The sequence below is a fragment of the Dermochelys coriacea genome, chromosome 6 (genome assembly GCF_009764565.3).
Source record: "Dermochelys coriacea isolate rDerCor1 chromosome 6, rDerCor1.pri.v4, whole genome shotgun sequence".
In the NCBI taxonomy this organism is placed as follows: domain Eukaryota; kingdom Metazoa; phylum Chordata; order Testudines; family Dermochelyidae; genus Dermochelys; species Dermochelys coriacea.
The window spans coordinates 48,197,999-48,221,080 of record NC_050073.1 but is presented as its reverse complement, the minus strand read 5'-3'; the positions used below and the strand labels follow the sequence as shown (position 1 = coordinate 48,221,080).

Sequence of the window (23,082 nt, the reverse complement as noted above, 5' to 3'; positions counted from 1 at the left end):
ACCCAGGATTGCAAACCCTCCAGGATTGTCCTGGAGTCTCCAAGGATTAAAGATTAATCTTTAATTAAAGATTATGTCATGGGATGTAACCTCCCAGAAATACGCAAAATTGGCAACCCTAGCAGTACCTGATAGCCTCATGATCTCTTCTTACACCACAGTCAGCTTCCTCTATTTCAGTGGCTCCAATTAGTGGGGACTGGAAGGGGTCTTTTTGCCCCTTTCCCCATGTCCCAAGATGTTTGGCCATGCTCAATGTTCCATAGGCTGTGGAGCTCGGGGGGCAGGAGAGGGAGTGGCTTGATCACTTTTAAGCAGTGGTCCTATATTAAATCAGTATGACTGTTGCTGGAGCAGTCAGGAGCATAAGTGTTGCTCCGACTGTGTGGTCACTATGTTGTTGATCCATTCAAATGCAGTGCTGGCTGGGCCAAATTTCTGCAAGTGGCATTGCAATCCTGTGTGCCAGGTGGCAATGCTGCTCAAATCTGGGGGCCGGCTGTTCCAAATGGTGTTGTGACAGGGTGAAGAAAGTCTGTACCTGTATGGCAGAGCGCTGGGGAATCCATGAAGAACTTGACTCCTGGCAGCACCAGCTCATGCTCTGAGTGGGTGAGAGAGGAGTGACTCCCCAGCAGAGGGAGACCTGGGAGGAGTGAGGGGGGAGCAGAGACTGGAATGGGATCCCTGCTGACGGAGGACACCAGAATTTCCCATAACCCAAGAAACATCTGAGTTGGCGCTGTTGCTCCATTTGACAATTAATTTGTTTTCTTCCTCTAGCATAGTGTGATTTATTCCCCAACCTTGGTCTTCACCTGAATCTTTCCTTAGGTCAGATCATCCTGTACAGGCTTTGAGTGGAGGACAGGAAACTGTAAGCAAAAACTTTGTAGTTACTTCCTGATTCTGTCAGAGGGGCAGGGAATGGGTTTTACTCTAAGGGCTTGGCTACACTTGCAAGTTAGAGCGCATTAAAGTAGCCCCAGGTGACCTAACTCATGACCCGTCCACACTGACAAGGCACTTAGAGTGCCTGGACTCTGCAGCTGGAGCACTTCTGGTAATCCACCTCCACGACAAGCATCACAGTTGCTATGCATCGGCTGAAACACCTCAGCGTCAGTGTGAACGAGGTGTTGCATTACTGCATTCTGATTTGCCTCTCTGGAAACGTACCATAATCCTCTTAAGTCAAGTGGCCACTCTTCTCGTTGTTTTGAACTCGGCTGTAGGAATACGGCTATGCCCTTTCAAAACTCCGTTTCCGACAGCTGCCATGCTTATCTTCTCTCGGACAAAGCAAGCCATTACTGTGGAATGTTGCTTGCTCTGTGTGTGGGGGGTGGGCAGGGGGAAGAGGGGTCTGCTGCTGTCTGAACTTACAAGATAGCATGCTGACACGCTCTCAGACCCCCCAAAAACCCACTCACTCTTCCCCCAAATACACACAACACACTCCCTGTCACACTCCACCCCACCTCCCCACCCCTATTTGAAAAGCACTTTGCAGCCACTTGCATGCTGGGATAGCTACCACAATGCACTGTTCTCTGTGGCGTTGCAAGAACTGCTAATGTGGCCACGCCAGTGATCTTGAATCTGACAGTGTGGACACGCTGCAGTGCTTTCCCTACTGCACTCTCTGAGGGCTGGTTTAACTCACAGCACTCTACATCTGCAAGTGTAGCCATGCCCTTAGTAAGCCTTCCCATGCTATGCCCCCTCCTTCCCACAATGAGTGCACAACTCTTGTGGTCCCCACCAGCAACTGCTTCTCAAATCTCCCACTTCCTAATGGTGAAAGGTCACTGTGAGGAGGAGAAACCCAGCATAAAATATTATGGTCTGAAAGGGAATGATGCTGAAAAGAGGAATGTTCTCACTAGCCCAAGCCCTCTGACCTACATAGATGCAACATCTTGGTCCACTTGCAGGGGGTTCTAGCATGTTCGGGGAAATAAATGATGATGCTCTAGATCCATTGCTTTCCCTGGCCCTTCTGACTCCCAGATATACCTGGCTTTTCATGCATGGAATTGAAGGAACATACCAGGCCCTGTGACTAAGAAAACTGAAAGCAAAGGGATTAGATTTAGATTTTAAATGAACCCAGAATGAGACAAGATGTAAATGTAAGCATCAATCACATGATCCTGTCATTTGTATTTCAACAAAGGGTTGTTAATTGCTTTGTTGTACACCTGAAGAAAGGCCCTGTCTATCCATGCTATAAATTGTGCTGCTAAAGAATGCATGTCAGTGGTCTTAATCTGTAAAGAGATTAATGAGCAAAAATCTGAAGAAGGGTAGAAAAAAAAGATGATAATGTTACTTGAAAATATATGGTTCTGTAAATGTCATTTTTTTCTTTAAGACAAGGGGGGGTGAGATAATATCTTTTATTGGACCAACTTCTGTTGATGTAAGAGACAAGCTTTTGACCTTCACAGAGCACTTCCTTTCTTTTGGTGACTATTGAAGCTAAAATGAATGAATTAACCAAAGCTGAACACCCAGAAAAAATAAATGTCATTGTATTGTGAGATTAGTAGTAGTTCTTTGGATATAATTGTGAAGATGGGCACTTATATAAGGCCCTATGCACCCATCTCACAGGTTACAAATGAAAATTGAATAGCAGCATGCACCCAAGAGACAGCAGAACTCAGCCACCAGTAAAATGCAAAACTCCCTTCCCCCATGGAAATCTAACCTTCATTAAGCAACAATACACGCAAATGGATGTTCCTTGCAGTGTAAGTATGACACCCAATAAAAGGTTAAATTTTATATAACACTAGATCATCCACTAGCAGCTAGCAATAACATCATATCCTTTAAGACATGACTGACCATTGGGAGTTTATTACAGTGATGTGCTTTTGGCTTGATATCCAGACAATGTTCCTGTGGCCCCAGATGGAACTGGAATACTCTCTCCTGCTTCCTTGTGCAGTTTTAATTAACCTCCGATGTATACATCTCTTACTCTTAATAAAACCACCAGTTGTTTCCATTTCCTTCAGATTTTGAAATAGGATCAACTGTCCCTAGCTGCCATTTGATTTGTTTCACTGCCTGATTTCATTGTGAAATCAGAAATGCCTGATCCAAAATTATGATAAAATGTCAGTTACTCTTTATAATTATTTAACCTCTCTCTCTTGCTCTCTCCCCTTGATCTTGGAGGTTGGAATTAATATAATAGTAATAGTAATATAATATTAATAAAATAACAATCAGAATTAGAGCTGAGTCAGAACCCCAAATTTAGTTCTACATTGCAATCTAAATTGTCTCTAACATATACAAAAATTCCTGATGCATACAGTTGCCGGATATTTAGAGATCCTCTGGCAGACCCTAAAGGCAACTAGCATCCAGCTTGAATTTCTTAACCATTCTCTGAAAGTAATTTTTGTTGCCTTTTCAGATACATTTTATTATCCTAAATTCTTTGAACAGTATAGCCAAAATAATACAATCCTGTCAGTGTGCATGAGGAGTTCAAAACAGAGTTAATGACTGAAAGCTCACCATTCTTGGTCAAGGAATGAGGCTATAGAATGAACTTCCAGAGGAGAATAGATGTTTTATGACATTTAGTTTATGCTGCAATCTCTCTTTGAGAGAACATTTTCCATCATAACCAGCATGACAGTTACAAGAAGTGTTCTTATTCCCCAACCTTCCGAACAATCCTCTACTTCCAATAGTAACCAGAAAAGGGAGAAGAGACGAAAAGGGAGAAGAGACAAAAACTTCATAAACTTTTGAGGGATTTTGTTATGCTAATCTAATGAAAATGATATACTGAAGATAAATACAGGTTTCAGAGTAGCAGCCGTGTTAGTCTGTATTCGCAAAAAGAAAAGGAGTACTTGTGGCACCTTAGAGACTAACAAATTTATTAGAGCATAAGCTTTCGTGAGCTACAGCTCACTTCATCGGATGCATAAATAAAGTCTCTAGACAACCTCTATGAGATCCATTTGTACTTTCTCATGTAAACAGGTCCTCCTCCTTGCAGTAAACCTCCATAACTATTCTGTAACAGTTTATGGGACATTGTGAGACTCCAGGTGGAGTTGAAAGTGACTGAGTTTCCAGCGATTTTTAGGGGAACTATACCAGTTAGATAGATTTGGTTCTATCAGTGGAACATTGTAAGTGAATTTGAGGTTTCAATAAATGGGAAATAAAGTCTATGAGAATACAGATCAGGGAATGGAAATACTATTAGCAGCTGTAGGGGGCTTTCACATGATCAAAGTGAGTTTGAAAGCCAGCATAATGTGTGGTATACAAGCTGCTTTGTGGTGGCCATAGGCTGTATGAGGATAACTGGGGCTCTCTTGAAAATAGGGATGTTTCTTCCAATTGCAGCTCCAGTGGGGGAGCTGGCAGGATATATCACAGGTTTCCCTTCACACACATCCTCCTCCTGTTTAGGAGGAAACCTTGGTCTACTATCCCTTTGCCCCTTGCATCCCTAAACACATGCAATAGCTATGGGCATAGTCCCTGTCTTCTCCCAGCTTGCACATGGCTGAATAGTTTGGGACAGATCACACATAGAATCCTGGATCATGCAGAAGGAGAGCCCCATTCAAATGACTTTGCTGGGGACCTTGGATTTACCTGAGCCAAACTTTGATCCTAAAGATGACCCATGTGCACGTAGGCAGATATATGCACGCTTGTGCTACAAGTACCTAGTCCCTTGGCCCTTCCTCACACAAAATGCCAATTGAAATCAATAGTTTTGCCTCAGGTAGGAAAGCAAGGTCAGGCCCAAAATGTATTATTCAAGAAAGTTCTAATAAAGAGCTTGTGCACAGTGCAGCAGAAAAATGCATCGGATTAGAGCAGCAGCAGCAAGTGGCAACTGCTTTTTGGAAATACAAAGCAAAATGATTTCCTGCATGCAAGATAATTTGCAAATGCTAAAGACATTTAATCCTACCAACACCCTGGCTGTCTAATTAGCAACTCATGCATCATTGTTCAGCAAAAGGCAGAGGGGGATTCTAACATTTGTATTTAACAATGAGTGGGAAATGAATGTACCAAAAAAACCCCACCAAACGAAATCCCATTGTCTCTGGGAATCCAGCTCATACCTGCGCTGTACAAGTGCACAAACTTTCTGCTGTCTCCACAAACAGCAGTTGCTTGGCAACGGGAGCCCAGCTCCCAATAATAACCTGAGCAGTTTTACAACTGCTGTTGGCCCCCATCTTCCTACACCCACATGTATTTATTTATTTTAAATAGGGGAAAAAATCTTGCCTTATTTACAGTGGAGCAAATTGAAGATTCTTAATGAATGCAAAATCAGATGAAACGTTAAGCGGGGGAACAAATAAAAATGAGGCACAGATGTGTCCTTTTCCATCTCTTCTTCTCTTCCGCTCTTGAAACATTGTTATTTAAAACACCTATCCACTTTGGCTCTGGGGCCTAGTACACCGTGGTGTCACAGCCCATTGAAATCTGAGACGGACAGGTCTGACCCCAACCAGCAAGCTAATTAGAACTGCACAGCAGCGGAAGCAAGGAGCTGAGCTGAAATAACGGGCAGGGTGAGTAAATATACAGGTGGGATTTGTCGTTAATATCCTCTGAAAAAAATTAAATCTTGTTTGAGTGAGTCAGTAGGTGGAATGGGGTGGGAAGGGTTAGAAAGTGAGTGAACAAGTCATGCTGTGAAATTAATAGATACAAAATAGACTGCACCACTAAAGCAGCTAAACTTCCTTTTATAATAACTTTGGGAGGAGGCTGGCATAAAGGATGTGGCACAGAGCAATATAAGTGTTTAACGGCTAGGAGGGAGCTTTTAGAACTATGTTAGAATAACTGTGTTGAATGTAATGTAAAGCTTGGCTGTGTGCTGTGGAGGTGAATGATGTAAAACAAACTTCAGTTCCTCTGAATATCTGGAAGATAATGACTTAAGCACAGGTACAACCATTTGAGACTTTTTTCAAATCACAGATGATCCATCTGCATGAATGTCACTTTGATTCAATCCCTGAGTTTCTCATGTTGCACTCTGAGCCTTTTCCTCCCTTCAGTTCCTTTTTTCCTTATTCTCCTCTATTAAAGGCAGATAACACAGCATCTTCTATTAACTTAGAATCATAGAAGTTGTTAAAAGTAGCTTTGGAAGGAACTGTGTTCTTGTCACTTGTTAAAAAGTAACTTCCTTGCTAGGTGGGTATTTTCAATATCCCAAAACTCTTCCACAGGAGTACCTGTGTGGAGAAATTCTTTGGCTGTGAGATATACTAGGGGACAGAGGGGGAAAAAACAGCTTTTTTGGATCTTTTGGAATGAAATTAATTGGAATCTAAGTGCATTGCTACGATAAATAGAACAGGTGGAAATATCATTGCAGAATGAAGCAGTGAAGTGCTTGGCTTTTATAATGGCTGTTCTAGAGCATTAGGTGCCTGTGCGCACATCTTCATCACATTCATCTTCACACTGCAATCTTTCATCTGCGGGAGAAACCCACATTAGTGAGATGCCCCAGTAATGTAATATCAAGGCTTTTTTGTTCAGGGAGACTAGATTCTTACCACTCTTACGTTTTAGTTTCACAAATTCCTTTTGTGGAGTGGTAGGTTTGCTGCTCAAAAGCAAGTCACATCAGATCAGGCTAGTATGGCATTGTTCAGCTGTACTGGGAGGACGCCAGGAGACACTGGATGTGGTTTTATTAGACCGCAACTTTAATATTAACTGTCTGAGAGTTGCTGACAAATTCTATGATGATTTCAATATGTGCCCGGGGGCTTCCGTCAGCCTCCCGCTATTTTCCCATCCTGGTCCTCAGCCAACCTACTGCTGGGACCTTACCATCCCCACCCCTTGAATGAGGGTAAATGAAGGGGGTTGGCTTCCTGCTGTGCTAGTCATAGGAGCACTGAACCCCTCTACCGCCGTTCCCACTCCTTTAACAAATAGCATCTTTACATCTTTTACCAATCTCTTTATCTGGTTACTGTATCCCTTCCTACAGAGTACCTGCACAGGACATCTGCCACAAGGAGGCAGCCTCAATTAGCTTGGCTGCCTCCCACCTTATATACAGCCGGGTTCCCAGACATCCCCTAATGCCCCCTTTAATAGCAGCCAAAACCATGTCAGCCCCCAAGTCTGACAAGTGAACCCCATTCTCCCTGAATAATTTTGGTGTCCCATATACTACGTCGGGATGTGAAGTTACCAACCCCCCTTATAACTCCCACGAATTTAGCCACCTCCCTATTCACATGCATCCTAGCCTTGTCGACTGTGGGGGCATCATAGCTCCCCACTACACCCTGCATTGCAGCATGTCCAGACATAAAAGTGTTTTTACACCTGGGAAAAGTTCCAAGATCTGTCCCAAGTCCCTCTTAGCACTGAGCATTAAGGCTATCCCTTTACACCTTCCCAGAGCATTTTCCCCAAGGTGAACCACAATCATATCTGGTGCACACTCACAGGCCCCTACAGTGTACAGAAGGGGCATCAGCTGGTCCCATAATACACCCCTCTTTCCATGCCATCTTGTGACGGCTTCATCACTGAGACTGAGTTGTGAACCTGGAAGCATGCCTATGTACCCAGAAAGCAATACTGTGCCCACAGATCCACAGAACAATCTGCCTGGCCTGTCTTCCTGCATTTGGAACGAAAACACAAAGGAAAATTATCACTGATTGCCATGGGTGGCAGGTATAAGATGCCAAGGAAGGCTTAGCCTTCCCTGGTGCTGCCGCTGACCCGACAGCTGAAGCCACCCTTCCCCGAGACCCACATTGCCTCCTCCACTCCATACACACCCCACCCCAGGTCCCCCCTGCTTGCCACGTCCCTCCTCCTTGGCCGGGTCGTCTGAGGAGGGTTGGGTGGCTGATGGTGGCGGCTTGACCCAATGCGGCTCAGGTGGGCAGGCCGGGACCCCTCAGAGATTCTCCTTTTATGGGTTGGGGGAGGGTTCGGGGCTCTGGTGTGCGGGGTAGTAGCCTTAGATGGAAGGGGCTGGCCAGCAGGCTAGCCTCCCCAAAGCATGGGTTCACCCGCCGCCCATGCTGATTGCCTACTGGTGTCTCATGTACATTCTGTATGCTTCCAAATGTCTATGTCCAATTGCGCCTAGTCCCCATACCTATCTGTGCCGATGATGTTGCAACCCCAATCCTGAATGAGTGAGAACCAAATTCATGGTCTGGGAGTCCCAATCTCATCAGTCCCCATCTCAACACTTTAACAAACTCATATGCTGTGAGGGGACTCCTGTCTCTGTGCATAAAGAGGGACACACCCATCCCCATTCTTAGCACCATGTAGGCTATCAAAGCTCCACTAAGCAGACCTTGGGTTCACCACCCTCCCATAGAATAATGGATTCACCCCAGCCTTCTTGATCTGTCTTTGACTTCCACAAGGTTACTATAACCATTTGCCCCTCCCAGTGTATATCCAACAGTTCCAAAGCCCTTTCAGAAAAATCCTTACAGGACCGAGATACAAATTCTCTGATCCTAAAAAATCCAAAAAGTGATACCAAAAATGCTGCCCTGAACAAGGCCACCGCCTGTTCATTGTGGACAGGATATATATGACATATATTCTCCAGGATCCACACCAAATCCCTAAGAGTACCAACTGTGATGGGACAATGTGTATGATTCCTGAAGTCAGGGGTCAGTGCTGCATGACCACCCTTCTAGAAACCTTCAAATTAAAAAGCTGCTGCAAGCATATGGGGTAACCCTTCAGGCTACTTACAAATGTCAGGCTGATAGGTGATTGGAGATAGTTGAGGACACCAGTTGTCGAGTTACTAACAATACCATTTACTGCAGCACATGTTCCTCTATAATGGGCCATGTAGATAAGTGGCCTTCCAGCTCCTGAAATTGCACAAAATCATTAAAACTTCTCCCACAGCTCTGCAGTGTTTGTGGAGCCACCGACCTCTGCACTACACTAACAGCCATCATACACCAAGGTTCCATAGAGCTAGCTATATCCATTTGGGTTCCTTGCTGGCTCCTGGTGCTGGTTCCCAACATCTGTCCATCTGAAAATGAGGCATGCATCTGCTATTCCATTATCAGTCCTGAGCACATGCTTGGAAAAGAAGTGGTGGACTTCTTTTGGATCATGCCTATGGGAGAAATCCACAAATTCTGTAGAGGTAATTGACTGAATGGCCCTGCTACCCTATTCTCATTTAATTCCTGTGTAATTTTTTTCGTTACAATATGACCCATCTCCACTAAGGACTTCAAATTTGTACACATCACTTGACCCCCTTTCCTTGTAAAGATGATTCTAAACCTCACAGTAAACCAATCCCACAAATATGCCCCATTATCTTGTTAAGGGTTCTCCTGTGGGATTACCCTAACACCTCCATCTTAATTGAGGAGAGTGCCTTTGTCCAACCCACTGTTTTCAGCTCATCCACCACTTGCCTCTGTTTTGTCCCCCATCTCCTGCTCCCTATGTGCAGCACCTGACCTACCCCCAATCCTGTTCCCGCGCTGTGACCTTCCTCTACTGATCTGTCAAAAACGGGCTGTCTGGGCCCCAAAGCACATTTCACAAGTGTGCCTGAATATGCAGATGCTACAAAAACTAATGTTTTCATTGAATGTCCAGAAAATGTTGTTACATGACGCAGGCCTCTGTTGGACTTGTGACAGAATGAACATGCCACTGTCCATGTGGACTTCAGGCTCCTGTGGCATCATTCACTCCAGTCACAGAGTATGATGTGATATGTCCCACCAGATCTCAGTTTGTGTGGTCGCCTCAATCTAAACTGTTTGTCATAATTAAACCAAGCCATGTTCCTGAGCGTATTATATGCCAGCCTGATTATATCCATATATTTAATCAATGTTGGGTTTCTGTCTAAGTAAGCCTCTGGAATAACTCCCACATAGATCAGGAAGGCCGTCTCCCAATTTTCACATGTTCTAGCTATACATGCCCGCCTGGGCATTTCGCTGCCCCTGTTGCTCTGCCCCAACTTCCTGTCTGGCAGCACTTCTCTGTGCAACAATGATAATATGTGTACATACTCACCTATCAACATTTTATCCCTGGTAGTACTGAGAAAGTGAACTCCATCGAGTCAGCCACCCCAGTGTAACGGTACTCGAGGGTGACACTCTATGTCCTGTTGCCCCCCAGCAAGCCTTGGGGCTGCAGTTCTATTCCATGAATAGAATACCATGAATAGTTCTATCCCATGAATAGTCCCTGTCAATGGGTGAATCAAAAGGTGCCCAGAAATTTACCCCCCATTAGGGGCTCACATCCTCCGGTGAGGGGCCTGCCCTGCTTATCTCCTGTTTCTCAAACTCGAGCCCATGCTGGGCTTCCATTATTACCCATTCCAGACCCCCGCACCCATGTGCACTCCCAGCTGCTGCAACAACTGCAGATTAGCTTGCAGCAGCTATGTAACACCATTAGCATCCATAGAAAGTGTTTGTACCCCAGACATCTCAGATACAGTTCCAACTTCCCAGGACACCCAGTGCTCCCCGTGGTCTATGTATTACCCTGCTACGTCCACCCTCTGCTCCACTGTGTCAGTGCCCTAAGGGGAAAGGTGCGGTCCCTGAACTGCACAACACCTATTACCACACTGGGTGACAAGGACTCACATTCACACCCTGCCCATGCAACATCCATCTGGTGTCATCATGGATACACAGGTCCAGTGCTCTGGAACAGCTATGAAACGATCCCTTGGAGGACACTTTCAGTGTGCCAGACCCACTTAGTGTCTCACGCTGTCACTCGGATAATCTGCTAGGGTACTTACCCTTGGACTAAACCTCAGCACCTTCAGAGCCCCTGCTTCACACCATGAGCTCCCTTCAGTCAGTCCACCAGAGTTAGGCACTTGAGAGAGACTTGTACACAGAGGCGGATTAGAGGTTGTTGCACCAAAGCAAGTGGGGGTCCCTTCCTACCTCTTCTGCCTGCAGTCCCCTTGGCACTCCTGTTGGGGAGTGGGATCAGGATGCAGGGGCTTCCCCTACTCCCCAGCGATGGGCGGAGCAGGTTGGGGCACAGGGGCACCCATTTTTCTGGAGGAACCCCCAGTTGGCTGGTACCCCTGGGCATGGGCTCCGTTGGCCCAATGGCTAACCCACCACTGCTTGTACAGCCAAAGGGAGCAAACACTGCCACCTTCAGCAGCTGCAGTGACTCTCAGCCAGTGTTGTAAAAGCAGTAGGGTTTATTAGATGTCCAGAACACAGCATAGAAAGTTCTTGGTCAGCACACAGAAAAGAAAGTTATAGCATGGTCCATTCTGGATACCCAGATCCCCAGCCAAACAGTGTCCACCCTTGGCTTCTGCTCTGTCCCTCTGTCCTCTTTTTCAAATTCCTGAGCTAGTCCCACCTGGCCCCTCCTCATCCTTTGTTCTCCAGCTGATCAAACATGGCTGGCTTCCAGGAAAGATGGGCCATCCAGAGATGTGCTCATCTTAATTAATTAGCCTCTTAGAGTTTGTATGGCAACTTCCACCTTCTCTGTATGTGTGTGTGTAAATATATATATCTTCATACTATATGTTCCATTCTATGCATCCGATGAAGTGGGCTGTAAACCACGAAAGCTTATACTCTAATAAATTTGTTAGTCTCTAATGTGCTACAAGTACTCCTTCTCTTCATCCAGAGTTGTTAGTTGTTAGGTAGTAAATGTCCCACTGATTGGATTTGCCATTGTCTTCATGGATCCTCCACTGACTTGGGCCACAAACCCTGGAGAGTTAGACTCCACCACCAACCCTGGTAAAATATGTACTAGGAACTATTTTGGATACGTTCTCTGGCCTGTGTTATATAGATGATCAGATTAAATGATCACAGTAGTTCCTTCTGGCCTGAGAATCTACAAATCCCTTCATTATTTTTTACACAAATTAGGCCTAATTCCCAACATATCAGTTTTGGTCCATTCATTTCTGGTTCCATTCTTCTGTTATTCAACAGTCAAGATCTCAACACAATCCTTGGGGTGGTATCAGTTTGAACTAATCCACTCTCTCTCTCTCTCTCTCTCTCTCTCTCGTAATCTTTTTTCTAAACAATTTTATATAACTTTTTAAGCTGGACATTTGTAGACTTGGGCAATTTAGAGTGCAGGTATCTGTATAACACTTGGACATGAATGGGATTGCTCATATGCCAAAAGTTGCACACACGCTTAGGTACCATGTTGAATTTAGGTATAAGTGCAGATCTTTCAAGAGAGGGGAAACTGTGATAGTCAGTAAAACTATTTTCTAGTTGAGAGCCCAGAAACAGTGCATGTATGTCTTTGCATACTGACTCTGTATATTGCCTTTGGGGAACCTTTCAGTGCTGTGCCATCATAGGAAGGGATTCCTCCCCAGGGTGATTGTGGAGTGAAGGGCACTATGTCGAATGTCAAATGGAATTATTGCAATATTCTTTTCTGTGCACATTGAAGCTCTGGGACATGCATTCCTTATCACTTTCTTTCATGAGGAATACCTTCCAAGGCATCAGATCTGTGGGTCTTTCACCAATTTCTAAGACATGGCTACTCTACTGAGTACTGAATATTGGTTATTGGTGGAATATGAGGTTCACTGCAAGATTTGGCAGCTTTTAAATAATGCTATGGGTAGATGGCCCCAGATTTGTTTCCAGGACATATAGCCCTTCCGTTTCTTATGGCCTTTTCTTTATTCCTCACATGAAAACTTGATAGGTTAATCACACTATGCTCCCCTGATATGACACCTCCAAAATTCTCCTTTCTGTAGTTCTTGGAAGAGCTTACAAAGATTTATATCTAACTACAACACCTGCTTGTCAAGTTAAACTTTTTAAAAATTCACTGTTGCAGAGCATTTTGACATTGCTTGCTAGGAAGATTCTGTGAAGAGAAAGATGAAGAGGGGAAATAACCTGGTGATACACATTAGCAGCCATGAAATATAGCACGGATTGACAGTGAATTGACTGCAGATTCTGGTGGCTCACTGTGAATTACAATAAAGTAGCTGCAGTATTACTATTGGGGAACAGTGGTAACTACATCATGGCTATCAATTTGTACCTCGCTGTATTTCTCAGATTATAATTAATCTAGGGTGGGTTGTTGTTTTTTCAGTTGTTATTTTAAGTAAGGGAGGAAGTCAGCCTGCTAGGTGTGGACTTCAGTGGGAGTTGAGGTCACTCAGCATCTTAAAGAAGGCTCACAGAGCCTTCATAGAGATTTTTGAAGGGTTTTTGTATATCAAAGACACCTCTGGATTTTTTAGATGATTTCCAAAATCAGATCAGCCAAGTAATAAGGGCCACATTGAGGCCCTTTAAAATATAAAGGTATTCCTATTTTGATTTTATCCCTTCACTTGAAGTAGGAAGAAGGTCTTCCTTTGTGTTTATATAGCACCTGATCCTGAACAGGATCTCTGGGTTTTACTTGAATATAAATACTCAATACAATGTTATTCTTAAAGGAGCTAATGGTCATTGAATGCAAAGACAATCACAGATCTCATTAAAGCCAATGGGTGTGCCAAGTACAACTCTTTCAGGCTCAACAGGAGCAATGAAGCCTCTTTATTTAGTAAAAGCAGCTGGGGTCCATGGAGCAAGCAATTGCCCTATGCATGGCAAGTTAGACCTAAGCCACGTGGCCTAAGGGGTTTACCTGGTTGCAAACACAGGGGCTAGGAGACTGGGTGTAGGCTGTGTATGTTGGAGTCAGTGAAAGCCAGGAGAAACAGTTGTGAGTGTAACCCTGAGAAGAAGCTAAGGGACATGGATTGTTTGGGCACAGAGCTCACTTAAATAGCTGATTTGGGGATTTCTGAGCAAGAAATGGTCTGTTTGATGTTGGTTTCTACTGGCAGAGAGAAATGACTTTTTGCACCATTTTAAAACATACATGATTACCTTGTGAACATGCCTGTCATGTCACCAATTTCTAATCCTAATAGAAGCAACCCGGCAAGGCCTCAAATTTTGGCTAACTGCTTGGGCCAGAAGGGCAATAATCATAACAATAATAAGCATAAGCATAGAGTAAGAAATTTGCTACCATGTTGTAAAATAAGTGTTGATGAACATCCCTAGTTGAATTTTTCTAGCCAACTCTTCTTCTAAGAAATGGCCAGCAACATTCTAAGCCATCCCTTTGCACTTCAGTATCTGCAGCAAAGTGTTCTTTTAAACAAAATGACTTTTATACAATTGCATTAGGCCCAGAAATGAAAGTGCAATATATTAAACTCAGATTTTAGATTGTCCTGAAAATACATAGATTCAGGTCTTTTATTGTCGTTAGACAGAGACAATTTATACAATTGCTCTGCTGAGCAGAGCTCCTGTGCTAGACAACAACCTATATTTCAATATTAGATTTGGCATCTGAAATATATCTGAGGGATTTCTTCCACTCTCCCTCTTGCCTTGTACACTATTGTTGTTGTTGTTGTTGTTATTAGTTTATTTCCGTTGGAGAGTCGCACAGTAAATCTACAGACCTTATTATCCAATCCTTGAAGAGAACAACCCATGGACCAAAGACACAGTCTTGTGTTATGGAAACAGCAGTGAGGCTGAATCAAAGGAGTCTCCAAGAGGAATTCTGGGATTGCAGATGGTGGGAGGTATGGCTAAAACTAAAAGTCACCTTTCTGTTCCCCCCAGTCCTGAGCTAGCCAGAAGCTAAAACACCCACTGGCATAACTGAAAGCAGATTTAGGAATGCAGTTAGCTGCTGTACCAGCTGAAGATCTGGGAGATACCATGCACTCTGATCTTCCCCAAAATACACACCTACCCATGCCCAGCGCACTCTTACCCAGCTATTGGAAGGGAGGCGCAGCCTGTGGTGTAAAGTTGACTACTTGTGGCTTTGTGCAACCCCAGTGTTCCCTGGGTGATCCTTTGAAGCCCCTTTCTGCCTGAATCAGAGAGAATTCTTCCTGGGGAGTGCATGCAGCAGTTGTGCTGCCCTTTAAATAGATCCAGTGTGTGCTGTGCAGTCCACATTCAGAAGGGAGTGAGGCATGGTCCCACCCTCATTTCCTTTACCACTCTGATAGCTAGTGCACTGCTGATGCTAGCATGAAGCAGCATCAGTGGTCCCCAGCCACATTGTCCATGAAAAAATAGAGGGGGAAGATTCCTGGATCCTCAACTCTCAACCCTTTGCACACTATGGAGGGCCAGCTACAATTTGGCCTGGTAAATTTAAAGGGGTTTGATAAACTGTTTGATCAGCATGTGCTAATTCAGTTTTACAACTCTCCTGGAAACTTACCAGCCCAGACACAAAATCTCCTCAGCCCCTTTCTACTATGGCTTTGAGGGGGGAAATGAGCATTGTTTTATTCACACTACATAAATGCAAAGGGGTAAATCCTCAGATGGTATAAACTGGCATAGCTCCATTGATTTCAAATGGATCTGCCTCAGAGTGTTTATACTTTTTTTCCTTCCACTATTGCATTCTCAATATACTATATACAGAGCACTGTCTCTTGGATTAAGAAGACGTGGTGAACCACAAATAATCATGGCCAACAGATGGGATTTAGATCTGAGCTTTCTTACATTTTAAGGATGTTTGGATCTGGGTTTTGGTTCAGGACCATCTCTAAAAAATTTTTTGAATGTTTTAATCAATTTTTACCTCTATTAAATGTCTCTCAGAAAGATGTAAAGAACAAAGGACTAATTCTGATCTCACTCAAGTCAGTTTTACACTAATGTAACTTTGTAGATATAAGTGGAGTTTCTCCTAATTTCTACTGATAGAACTGAGATCTGAATCTTGTTCCAACTCTGTGCGGACAGATACTGTACAGCATGAGTTGCACTTGGAGGAACCTAGAAGGAAAATGTCAAAAGTATCTTAACACATATCTCTTATAAAAGATGTAAAACCACTGCAGTTCATACACAAGTTAATTAGTCTGTTGTTATCAAATTGCAGGTGTTACTCCTGCATAAAGGGTAGCATTTCTGACATTTTTCCTAGTCAAGACAGCTACCTATTCAATCACCTATTCAGATATAGCAAAGAGTTTTGTAGCTTCTCAAAAGCAAACCTTTCCTCCCCCCCCCCCCCTTTGGGAAATCTATGTCTTTTCTAACTCCGTGGGGAAAAAATGAACTAATAGGACATTTTGGAATCTGAGTTACGAATGCAGTCTCATGGGATTTTTTCAAAATTCAGAAACTAGATAGAGAGAAGCACATCAGAGAGTGATGAAATAAAGAATGATACTCACCTTTGTCTGACCGTCAGATCATACATTATCCAAAACTTTGGAGTGATGAACCTGTGAAGAACAGAAAGCAGTCAGAGAACTGTGAGCTTCAAGGTTCCATCTGAACATAAAGCTATATAAAGAACAGAGCAATGAACTAAAGAAGGCTGCACACATTAACCTAGCAGAGTAATGGAGAAGAATTCAGCCTCAAGGTAAAGGCCTTATCTACACTACAAACAAAACCATCTCAGGGGGTCAATTGAAATGTAGTTGTCTCCTGACACCGTTAAAACACTCATCCATTTTCCAGCCAAGATGGATTCTTCACTGTGTTAAAGCCTTGGACTAGCTTGCAGTAGCAGAGCTAGATTTCCCCACTAATAGGAGCTTCCTAGCTTTTCTGTTGTTCAAGATGCTATGTAAGGCTTTAGTGCAGTCCAGGGAGGTCCAGTGTACACTATCAAATAAACTGTGGATAAGCCATGTCAAGGACCAGGTGCATTTTAATCAGATCCCCTAACTAGTGTGTATTTGAAGTGAGCAAGGGGGAAGAATTTCATTTTGGATAACATTTCATGAAATGCTAAAAAAATTCCTTCTGGGTTTTTTAACTCTTGTCCAAATTTCAGCTGCCTGAATCTCAGATATAGTAAATCTCAAGGTCTTTAGCTGTCACCAAATGCAAGTATTACAACTTGATAGGCAATTTTAATTCTTCTGCACCTTTACCCTGAACTGTGGGTGAGGAGGTTCACTTCCCCAGTTCCCTTACAGTGCGTCTGTGAGAGGTCCTCAAGTCTTTGGGCTTTAGATGGATGGAGTGGATTTCACACAATCTGAATGCAGAAACAAATCACATTTAAGTGAATAAAGAGAGACAGATGGCATAAGAAAAAAAAAAGAAAAATCCTTTTCCAGGTCTGGAGCCAGCCAGTATTCCCAAAGATTTTATAACATTACCCATTGTAGTCTATACATATACCATATAAAATGAACTGTAAATCTAAGGACCACTGAACAATGAATTTTCCCATTATGTCACAATTACAGAAATATCTGCAGTAAATATCTTTTGAGCTGATCCAGGAAGAAACTGTAAAGAGTGTTTGCAATCCTTCAGAATATAGCCTTTTGTGCCCTTGGTGGGATGGGGCTCGCTCCTTGGAATGGGGAAAAAATACAATGTCTTGTTGAATCTAAAGTTGTAACATTATTTTGTGTTCATTCTTTCAGATGATGTCACAGCATCCTCTCATGCCGAGGATACCCCTCCAGGCAAAGGAACCCCAGTTATTAGGAACAACTGGGTAATAGTAATGCAGGATTGATTATTACAAATATAGATAGTTGGATTTGTGATGACTGGAAGAACCGTATGGTGAATTCACTGCTGGGTGTGAAGATAGGCACACAGGATCTGGTTCAAGAGATAAATATAGCTGAACTACTCAGTAATAACAACCATAATATCATTATATTGAACATCCTTGTAGGGGGGAAATGCCTAAGAAACCCACCACAGTAGCATTTAACTTCAAAAAAAGGGAACTACAAAAAATGAGGAAGTTAGTTAAATGGGAATTAAGAGGAACAGTCACAATACTGAAATACCTGTAGGCTGCATCATAACTATTTATAAACACCATAATAGAGACTCAAACTAGATGTATACCTCCGAATAAAAAAATAAAAGCAGTAGGAGAACAAAAAGAAATGCCACCATGGCTAAACAACAGAGTTAAAGAGGCAGTTAGAGACAAAAGGACATCATTTTAAAAACTGGAAGTCATATCCTAATAAGTAAAATAGAAAGAGCAAGTCAAGAATAAAAATATAATTAAGCAGGTCAAAAAAGAATTTGAAGAGCAACTAGCAAAAGACAAAAAAATTAACAGCAAACATTTTTTACAAACATATGGGAAACAGGAAGGCTGCCAAAAAGACAGTGGGGCCACTGGATAATCAGGTTGCTAAAGGAGCATTCAAGGAAGGCAAGGCCATTGAGAAGAAGCTAAATGAACTCTTTGCATTGGTCTTCACTGCAGATAATGTGTAGCAGATTCCCACACCTGAGTCATATTCTTTTTCAGAAACAAATCTGATGAACTGTCACAGATTGAGAGTCAATAGAGGAGATTGTGGAACAAATTGATAAATTAAACAGTAATAAGTGACCAGGGCCAGATGGTATTCACCCAAGAGTTCTGAAGGAACTCAAATATGAAATTTCAGAACTAGTAACTGTAGTATGCAATCTATAGCTTAATTCAGCCTCTGTACCATATGGCTGAAGGATAGCTAATGTAACATGGATTTTCAAAAAAGGTTCCAGAGGCAATCCTGGAAATTACAGGCCAGTAAGCCTAATTTCAGTACCAGGAAAATTGGTTGAAACTATAGTAAAGAACAGAATTATAAGACACACAGATAAACATGATATGTTGGAGAAGAGTCAACATAGCATTTGTAAAGGGAAATCAAGCCTTGCCCATCTATCAGAACTTTTTGTGGGTGTCAACAACCATGTGGACAAGGGTGGTCCAGTCGATATAATATATTTGGACTTTCAGAAAGCCTTTGACAATGTCCCACACTAAAGGCTTTTAAGCAAAGTAAGCAGTCATGGTATAAGAGGGAAGGTCCTCTCATGGATCTCTCATGGTTGACAGGAAACAAAGATAGGAAACAAATGGTAGGCATATATGGTCAGTTTTCACTGGAAAGAGAGATAAACAGTGGGGTCCCTCAAGAGATCTGTACAGGGACCAGTGCTTTTCAACATTTTCATAAATGATCTGGAAAAGGGGATAAACAGTGAGGTGGCAAATTTGCAGATGAAACAAAAGTACTCAAGATAGTTAAGTCCGAAGACGACTGCAGAGAGTTACAAAGGGATCTCACAAAACTGGGTGATGGGGCAACAAAAAGGCAGATGAAATTCAATGTTGATAAGTGCAAAGTAATGCACATTTGAAAACTTCATCCCCACTATACATACTAAATGATGGAGTCTAAATTAGCTTTTACCACTCAAAAAAGAGATCTTGGAGTCATGGGGTACAGTTCTCTGAAAACATCTGTTCAATGTGTAGTAGCAGTCAAAAATGCTAACAGAATGTTAGGAACCATTAAGAAAGGGAGAGATAATAAGACAGAAAATATCATAATGTTATTATATAAATCCATTGTATGCCCACACCTTCAATACTATGTGCAGTTCTGGTTGCCCCAACTCAAAAAAGATATATTAGAATTGGAAAAAGTACAGCGAAGAGCAACTGAAATGATTAGGTATATGGAACAACTTCCATATGAGGAGAGATTGAAATGACTGGGACTGTTCAACTTAAAAAAGATATGTCTAAGGCGGAATATGATAGAGGTCTATAAAATCATGACAGGTAGTCTCTAAGGTGCCACAAGTACTCCTTTTCTTTTTATAAAATCATGGTGTGGAGAAAATGAATAATGAAGTGTTATTAGCCCCTTCTCTTAACACAATAACCAGGGTCACACAATTAAATTAATAGGCGGCAGGTTTCAAACAAGCATAAAGTACTTCTTCACACAATGCATAGTCAACTTGTGGAACTCATTGCCATGGGATGTTGTGAAAACCAAAAATATGACTGGGTTAAAAAAAGAATTAGATAAGTTCCTGGAGGATAGGTCCATCAATGGTTATTAGCCAAAATGGTCAGGGACAAAACCCCATGTTTCTGTTGTCCCTAAACCTTGACTATCAGAAGCTGGGACTGGATGATAGGATGAATCACTCAATAATTGCTCTGTTCTGTTCATTCCCTCTAAAGCATCTGGCACCAGCTGCTTCAGAAGACAGGATATTGGGCTAGATGGACCATTGGTCTGACCCACTTTGGCCATTCCTTTGTTCCTATTAATTACTATAAAAACAGCCCTGCAAAATAACAATTTAAGAGGTACATAGGAGAGGCCGTGTTGGTTTTGAGTAGACTTTTGTTTTTCAAAAAATGTTTTTCTCTGTATAATAAATGTTACAGAAATCTTTGCTTTGATAGTCTTCAATATAATGTGGAATAAAATAGGCTTCACCTGGATAAGATCATTATAAGTTCTCATGACAGTCATGGAAATGGAAAGAGCAAGGGAAAGAAATGCAAAAGGTTAACCAGGGAGGAAAGTGTCTCAGAAATCTTAATACAGAGGCCAAAGACTTAATAAGCCTGAAGACAATTACAAATGATCTTTCAGACCAAGGATGAGGAGCAGCTAGGGATGGACTGCAATTGCTTTGCATTCTGTTCTAGCCTATCCTATAATGGAGACTCTTATTCTGTATATAAGTTTTCATCACCACCCATTTAAATGTTACACATCTGCGCTTTGTTAGCAGTGTATTTAACAGTGTTTCTGAAAATGCCCAGGTTTATGGTAAATCATGTGTGTATTCTTTCCTACATTTTTTTAGTCAATTTGGTTAATTTACTGTGGTTCTTATTAGACAACCACCTACTGCCCAAAATCCTCTATATCTCCTTGGAACAGGTGGTTGTATTACCAAAAGCTTCAGATCATCATTTGAACTTTTGGCTGCTTATTAGAGCTCACATCTCTGAATCATTTGAGGTTACTGCTTTCTACCTCAATCAAATTTAAAATTGGGCTTCCAAAGGTTAAAGCGTATCCCGGTAACCACTGAACCACCAAACAATATATCGAGGTCTGATTTTGAATAATCATAAAGCTGGAAAGTTTTATGGGAAGATTTCAAAGGCACCAATGGGAGTTAGGTGCCCAGCACCCAGTGAAAGACTTGATTAGACATAATTAGACTTTCAATGGAAGCTGCATATTTGTGCCTTTGAACGTCTCCCCCTTAATATCTAATTTTAACTACCAATTTTGTTTGTGTTATTTGTATGTTTGACTGTCCCCACTCAAGTGCCATAGCAAGTGCTCTGAGTTACACTTTCAGATTAAATATATGGGGGGTAATTCATCCCTGTGAGTGCAGGAAGGGCAATTTGTACCCTTTGAAGGGAGCTGCAACTCCTAAGCAAGATTCTACACAGTGTATAACCCCCACTCCCACCTTCTACCAGCAGGGAGTAACTTTGTATTCTGACTAAGACTCCATGAGCCTCCAACAACAGAGTTTGCAGGAGAAACCTGCTGTATCAGAACATCTCTCGTGTGCACTTACCAGCCTACTCAGTGGGTTGTGCCAGTCAGCTCCACTCTCCTCAACAGAATAGGTCTTACAGGTAACTTGCACCACTCTACCTCTGCTCCAGGTGGACTTTTTATGATCATGAGTTTACAGTCTTCATCCTTCTAGCAGTAAACTAGTCCATCATTGTCTTGATGTCCTCTGGAGACATTCTAAGTGACTGGCTATGCATTTTTGCTGTTTCTAATGTTACATGATCATCAAACAGCAGCAATGGCATCTGAAATGCACAGTAAGTAATATATGATTCAGACAAGAATTACCTGTGTTCACACTGCTATTTATAAAATACACTGACAATAAGATGAAGTAATCAGCTTTCTCTATGCTTCCACAGCCAGTGCACCTATAACCAAACCCAATAAGTACATACACTTGCAGCATTAAATAGATTTCCTTTTTTGTTCTATTGCGCTATGCCCTAGAGTTCCAAAGCTGGGATGTATGAGTTTAGATACAAGTCAATTGGTAGCTGCCAGATAAATTATGCCTAAATAAATAGAAGTTCTAGATAAAATTAAACAGCCTGTGGCAAGACACTTGTGGAAATAAACCCACTGATACTTAGTGTATGATATATGAAAATTGTATTTGTCAGACCCAAAAGAATGAACACATATTGTGCAGGCGAGCACACAAAAGGCAACTAGTTTAGGACAAAATGATGTCATTCAATAAAAAGATTTATTGTGTGACTAAAATTAAAATTAAATTCCTGTTAAAATATTTATGTTGATGTGGCTGAAACCTTCTTCTTAAAGATAAATTAGGGAAGCCTTTGGCATTTCACAGGGATATAATTCCACTATTCTTCTGAAGCAAATTTAGTGCTTACAAGATGTTAATGGTAGTTCAGTTTTCAGGACAGTCTCCAAAGACTATTTTTTGTTCAGCAGGTGGTGAGGATTTGCATCCATATTTCAAATATACTTCTATCTCATTACTGGCTTCTTATTTCTTTGTGATTTATATCTCTATAAAATTCTGGCTTGCTCAATGGGGAATGGGATTTCAAAAAGGCAAATTCTGCATAATGTGGACATTTATCATTTTCCTTTTTTTTTTCTTTAGACTTCACTTCTTGAGAGAGAGTGGGAGAATGACATGCTGCACTTACCCCCCCAAAAAAAAGCAAGAAAGAAAGACTTTTCTATCTAAAATTCAACCGCTTTAAAAAAGCTTTAGAAATTGGGTACTGTATACAGAAATGGTACTCCACTGTGAGTGGCAATATTATTTTGCTATTACCTCTGTTAAACTGAACTGTAATCTTTAAATAATATATGTACATTGGAAAGTGAGTGTGCTTGGGTAACTGTTAATTTGTAAGAATTGTAATCAGTACAAATTCAGTAAGTGCTTTTTGTAATAGGACTGAACATAATGAATCGATTTGGTATTCATGCAGATGTCACAAGTAATTTCAGAGCTGTTACACTGTAATTTTGTAGCACTTAATAGAGATTATGGCGGTGGCAATTTTGTCACTGTAGATAAGGGGCTCTTTGGTGTTTCCTTCATAAATTTTCAGCTTCTTCTTTTCAGGTGTTTATGATTTAGGCCAAAGTTGAAA

The 23,082-nt window shown here is 42.0% G+C and overlaps 1 long non-coding RNA gene across 1 annotated transcript; it reads left to right on the top strand.

Annotated features, from left to right (window-relative positions):
• Positions 1-5,366: 5,366 nt before the first annotated feature.
• On the top strand, positions 5,367-22,628 carry LOC122460732. Its single transcript, XR_006282204.1, has 3 exons — positions 5,367-5,588; positions 17,531-17,604; positions 22,581-22,628. It is a non-coding gene; the product is annotated as an uncharacterized LOC122460732 (long non-coding RNA).
• Positions 22,629-23,082: the final 454 nt, after the last annotated feature.